The sequence below is a fragment of the Bufo gargarizans genome, chromosome 3 (assembly GCF_014858855.1).
Source record: "Bufo gargarizans isolate SCDJY-AF-19 chromosome 3, ASM1485885v1, whole genome shotgun sequence".
Lineage (NCBI taxonomy): Eukaryota > Metazoa > Chordata > Amphibia > Anura > Bufonidae > Bufo > Bufo gargarizans.
Genome location: NC_058082.1, coordinates 595,983,164 through 595,989,718, shown reverse-complemented (window position 1 = coordinate 595,989,718; position 6,555 = coordinate 595,983,164).

Genomic DNA, 6,555 nt, shown 5'->3' with positions numbered 1-6,555 from the left:
ATTCTTGGCCTAACCCCTTCCCTCCAGAGGTGTAACTTTACCTACATGCACTTTCTATAATACCGGTGTCTTCTTATATGACACAAGGTTCTTTGGGCCCCTCATGCTCCTGGGCTGGGTAGCGACTGCTACTTCTGCACCCCCTATAGTTATGCCCCTGGTGCTATGGTTTAAAGCATATCTGACATATCCAAAATTTTAGTCGATGGAGGTCTGGCTGCTGAGACCCCACTGATTACTTAAATGAAGGGGCAGAAGCAGCCAGCTGAACATTGTTCCCTTTCATTCCTGCTTAAAGGGGTTTTCCAGTAATTAAGATTTTTAAACAAGTGCCCACAGCCTGCCCCCATGAAACAGAAGTTTTATATTCACCTGCTCCACGCCACTCCGATCCTCCTAGCTGTCTCCATCTTCTGGTCCTCCCGCTGTTTCCATCCGGTGGTGCATGGGCATGCTCACTGACAACAAACAAGAATTTCGATAATAGTGAGAAATTGAAACATTAGAAAATTGCTAACCTTTCCATGTATACAGGAATGAAGAATAAGGGCACTTTCACATCTGCATTTTTGCTTTCCGGTTTTGAGATCCGGTATAGGATCTCAAAACCAGAGCAAAACGCATCAGTTTGAATAATACACCCGGCTGCATCTGTTCAGAACAGATCCAGTTGTATTATATTGAAAATGAAGAAACCGGATCCAGCACCGTTGTCAATCAGTGGGCGCCGGATCAGTTTTTTTCGTGGCACCATTGACTTACATGGTGCCTGATCCTGTTTTGTGTCCGGCATGGGAATGCAACAAACCGGAACAGAATGCATTCTGGTGCACTCCGTTCCGGTTTGTTCAGTTTTGTCCCCATTGAAAATGAATGGGGACAAAACTAATGCGTTGTGCTGCGGTTTTGAGATCCTTTGCCAGATGTCAAAACCGGACAGCACAACGCAGATTTGAAAGTAGCCTAAGTTCAGGAAAAAACATTAATTTGCTTTCTCTAAAATTAGCCCAAGTGGGGGTCTTATTGTGAGCTCTATGGAGACAGCAATGGATGTGGAGTGATTGGGGGGAATTTATTTAACATGCCGGTCTTGATCTCCCCTGCTCTGCCGGAGGAGAGGCTAGTAGGCTGGTTAAAGGCTACGTACACCTTTGGGGGCAATTTTCTTTTATTATTGCATTGTACTCATTTTAAGCTGAAAATATTTTTTTTATTGGCCTTTATTAAAAATATGGAGCCCTTTTTTCTGTACAGCCTTCAGTTCCTCTACTAGTAGCAGATCTACATTTTCTCTCTTTTCCGTCAGCCAGCTCACCTGACGGGCTCCTTATCTCTGATCTCTGACCTTATAAACACCCATTAAAGCTCAGTTCATATCTTACTGTTGTTACTATGAATGCTCGTTAGCGATGATATGTGATTCTCGGCCCGTGTAGAGGGCTCTTTAACCCTTTCATGACCGAGCCATTTTTCAGTTTTTCGTTTTTTACCCTCAGCCCTCCTAAAGCCATAACTTTTTTATTTTTCTGTGTAAAATATAAGAGGGAAACTGGATCTCACATCCTCAATACTATGCTTTTATCTAATAACTGCTTCTCAGCATAATTTATCATATACCTACCCCTATGCTGCATGCTGTATATGAGGCATTAGTGTACAATTTGATCAAAAAGCATAGGCCCACTCACCGCGACAAGGTTACCTCTTGGAATGGGAACCTACTCTAAATTTGGCGCATCCCTGCATGGCGACCACTGGCGCCCCGGCACCGCACCAGCAGGCGGCGGGACCCAGCAGTCAAACAGCGCCCCCTCTGTCCTCAGCACCAAAGCAACAATGGCCGCCGTGCAGTACTGCACCATGTGAACAGGTGTTAAACTCACCTTATCACATACTCTCAGGAACTCCAACTGAGAGGTAGGAATTTATACACCCTTAGGGCCCTTTCACACGGGCGAGAATTCCGTGCGGGTGCAATGCGTGAGGTGAACCCATTGCACCTGCACTGAATCCGGACCCATTCACTTCAATGGGGCTGTGTACATGAGCGGTGATTTTTACGCATCACTTCTGCGTTGCGCGAAAATCGCAGCAAGCTCTGTATTGTGCGTTTTTCACGCAACAATAGAAGTGAATGGGGCTGCATGAAAATCGCAAGCAAGTGCGGATGCGGTGCGATTTTCACGCATGGTTGCTAGAAGACAATCGGGATAGGGACTTGATCATTAATATTTTCCCTTATAACATGGTTATAAGGGAAAATAATAGCAGAATGCTTAGTAAAATAGTGATGGAGGGGTCAAAAAATTAAAAACAATAAACTCGCCTTAATTATTATTATTATTTATTATTAAAGCGCCATTCATTCCATAGCGCTGTACATATGATAAGGGGTGCACATACATAATACAGACAATTGCACTAATCATAAACAAGTCGAGTTACAAACTGGTACAGAAGCAGAGAATCCACTTGAACGCTCAGCCTGGCATGTCTTCTTTCTTTTTTGATGAATAGGACCTGTGGTGACATCACTGCACTCCACACATGGTCAATCACCATGGTGATGGACCATGTGATGAGCGCAGTGACGTCATCAAAGGTCCTTTAGCCAGGTCCTGAAGAAAGTAGAACGAAGAGGAGATCCGCTACGTGATCAAGTAGATAGGGTGAGTTGAATGTATTATTTTTAACCCCTCAATGGACATTTTACTAAGCATTCTGTATTACGAATGCTATTATTTTCCCTTAAAACCATGTTATAAGGGAAAATAATAAAATCTACAGAACACCGATCCCAAACCCGAACTTCTGTGAAGAAGTTCGGGTCTGGGTACCAAACATGCCGATTTTTCTCATGCGCGTGCAAAATGCATTAAAACGCTTTGCACTCGCGCAGAAAAATCAAGCATTTTCCCGCAACGCACCCGCATCTTGTCCAGCCCTCAGACGCGACGCCCGTGTAAAAGAGGCCTAAGCTCCTGCTAATTAAAAGCACCTGGGCCGAATGGGGAGGAGTGCGGATACCAGGAGGGAAAAGGGCATAGATTCTACAAAACATGTAAAATGTAAGAAAAAGAACTGGATCGCACATCCTCAATACTATGCTTTTATCTAATAACTGCTTCTCAGCGCAATTTATCGTATACCTACCTCTACTCCCTAGGAGGTAGGAATTTATACACCCTTAGAACTCATGCACACAAAAGTTTTTTCTTTCCGGTTCCGTTCCGTTTTCTGTTCGGCCCGTATGCGGAACCATTCACTTCAATGGGACTGTAGAAAATACGGAAGTTACTCAGTGTGCATTCTGTTTCCATTTCTCCCGATGGCCGTTCCGCAAAAAAGTAGTGCATTTCCTATTATTGTCCGCAAATCACTGTCCGAGGCCCCATTCAAGTCAATGGATCCATAAAAAATGCGGAACGCACACGGAACACATCCGTATGTCATCCGTATTTTGCGGATCCATACCGTAGAAATGCTATGCCCAGCCCATATTGCTCCTGTGTTTGGTGATTAATAAGTTACTGTTTCCATTTCCGATCCGCAAAAAACGGATGGCATACGGAAACCATACAGATATGTTTTGTGGAATAACGGAACGGAAGGGGACTTAAGGCTACATGCACACGACCGTATGTGTTCCGTATGGCATCAGTTTTTTTGCGGATCCATTGTAATAATGCCTTTCCTTGTTCGCAAACATATTTTTTTTGCGGGGCAACGGAACGGATATACTGATGCGGACAGCACACTGTGTGCTGTCCGCGTTTTTTGAAGACCCATTGAAATGAATGGGTCCGCATCCTATCCGCAAAAAAAACGGAACGGACACGGAAACAAACAACGTTCGTGTGCATGTAGCCTAAATCAGAGAAAAAAAACCTCTGATACGGAACAACGGATCCGTGAAAAACGGATTGCAAAACAACAACAGTCGTGTGCATGAGCCCTAATGCAGACTCCTGCTAATTAAAAGCGCCAACATTGTCGTGGTAATTAGGCCTAGGCTTTTTGATCAAATGGTATACTAATGCCTCATGTACAGCATGCAGCATAGGGGTAGGTATACGATAAATTGCGCTGAGAAGCAGTTATTAGATAAAAGCATAGTATTGAGGATGTGCGATCCAGTTTCACTCTTATATTATACACGTTTTTTATTTTTCTGTTTACACAGCTGTATGAGGGCTTGTTTTTTGTGGGACAAGATACCCTTTCTAATGGCTCTATTGACGGTTGCATACAATGTGGTGGAAAGCAGGAAAAAAATTATAAATGGGGTGAAATTGGAAAAAAAACACAATTCCAGAACAGATTTTTAGGTTTTGTCTTTATGGCGTTTCCTATATTATAAAACTGACCAGTTACTTTTATTCTCTAGCTCAGTACGAATCTGGCAATATCACATATGTATATTTTTTACTGCATGTTTATACTGGGAAAAAAAACAACTTGAAATTAATATTTTTTTTCTTTTAGTCTCCATATTCTGACCCCTATAACTTTTTAGTATTTACATATGCGGAGCTATTTGAAGACTGATTTTTTGCAGGGATCTGTGCTTTTCCGCGATACCATTATTGATTACTTTTTATTAAATGTTTGTGGGAGAAGAAGTGAACGAAAAACGACGAATCGGTCATTTTGACCTTTTTCCGTTTTGCCGGTTTCCATATGGGATTCAATTTTTTTGATTTTAATAGTATGGGAATTTTTGTACGCTGGGATACCTATGATGTGTATATATTTTTTTTTATGTGTTTTTTTTTTTTCATTTTGGGGAAAGGGGGGCAATTTCAATATATATATATATATATAATATATTTTTTTACACTTATTTTTATAGTTCCCATGATGATTTTACTGTATTTCTATGGAGCCCTGCTACAGGCAGGTGCTCCATAGAAATTACTAAGCAGCAGCCTCCGGTCATCACATGATCTTTTACCATGGTGATGGATCATGTGATGGATCATGTGATGACCGTAGTGACGTCACCACAGGTCCTGTTCCTGCACACAGCAAAAAAAGAAGACAGAAGGAGATGCCGACTGCGCGATCAAGTGGATTAAGGTGAGTTAAAAAAAAAATTTTAACCTCTGCAGCGCTATTTTACTATGCAATCTGTATTCAGAATGCTATTATTTTCCCTTATAACCATGTTATAAGGGAAAATAATAGAATCTTCAGAACATCAATCCCAAGCCCGAACTTCTGTGAAGAAGTTCGGGTTTGGGTACCAAACATGCCGATTTTTCTCACACGCGTGCAAAACGCATTACAATGTTTTGCACTCGTGCGGAAAAATCGTGCATGTTCCCGCAACGCACCAGCACATTTTCCCGCAACACCCGTCTGAAAAAGGGCCTTAGTCTTTGCCTCTTTGAAAAATTTGGTGTATGATGGGCTGGAGAAGAGCGTGTACTGAGGTCTCAAAACCCACTGAAGTGCATTTGCACAAGCAAGGGGGTCATCTTAAGTAACATCTGATTATTGCAGTTACTCTTATGGAGTCAAAGTGATAGACACCCCAAAGAGAGCCACCTGGCTAGTAAGAATCTGGCCTAGCTGGTACAGTCCTGATCAGAAGTTTAAGACCACTTGAAAAATGGCAAAAAATCCTATTTAGCATGGCTGGATCTTAACAAGGTTCCAAGTAGAGCTTCAACATGCAACAAGAAGAAATGAGAGTGAGACAAAACATTTTTATGAGCATATAATTTAATGAAAACAACAAATAAACTGAAACAGGCTGTTTTTCAGCTGATCAAAAGTTTAGGACCACATGCCTTTAAAAGGCCAAATCTGTGCAAAGATGTGGATTCATTGTCATTTTCTGTCAGGTAGTCACACGTTGTAAAGGCAAAGGCAAAAAAACTCTCCCTTTTTGAACGTGGTCGGGTTGTTGAACTGCATAGGCAGGGTCTCTCACAGCGCGCCATCGCTGCTGAGGTGGGACGCAGTTAGGCTACTTTCACACTTGCGCTTGATCGGATCCGTTCTGAACGGATCCGATCATATTAATGCAGACGGAGGCTCCGTTCAGTACGGATCCGTCTGCATTAATAACTTAGAAAAATTTCTAAGTGCGCAAGATGCCTGAGCGGATCCGTTCAGACTTTCAATGTAAAGTCAATGGGGGACGGATCCGCTTGAAGATTGGGCCATATGGTGACATCTTCAAGCGGATCCGTTCCCATTGACTTACATTGTAAGTCTGAACGGATCCGCTCGCCTCCGCACGGCCAGGCGGACAGCTGAACGCTGCAAGCAGCGTTCAGCTGTCCGCCTGTCCGTGCGGAGGCGAGCGGAGCGGAGGCTGAACGCCGCCAGACTGATGCAGTCTGAGCGGATCCGCTCCATTCAGACTGCATCAGGGCTGGACTGAGGCGTTCGGGTCCGCTCGTGAGCTCCTTCAAACGGAGCTCACGAGCGGACCGATGAGCGCAAGTGTGAAAGGAGCCTAAGTCATTTGGAATTTCTTAAATTCTTAAATGATCCTGAGGGTTATGGAACAAAAAAGTCAAGTGTTAGACCCCAAAAAATTTC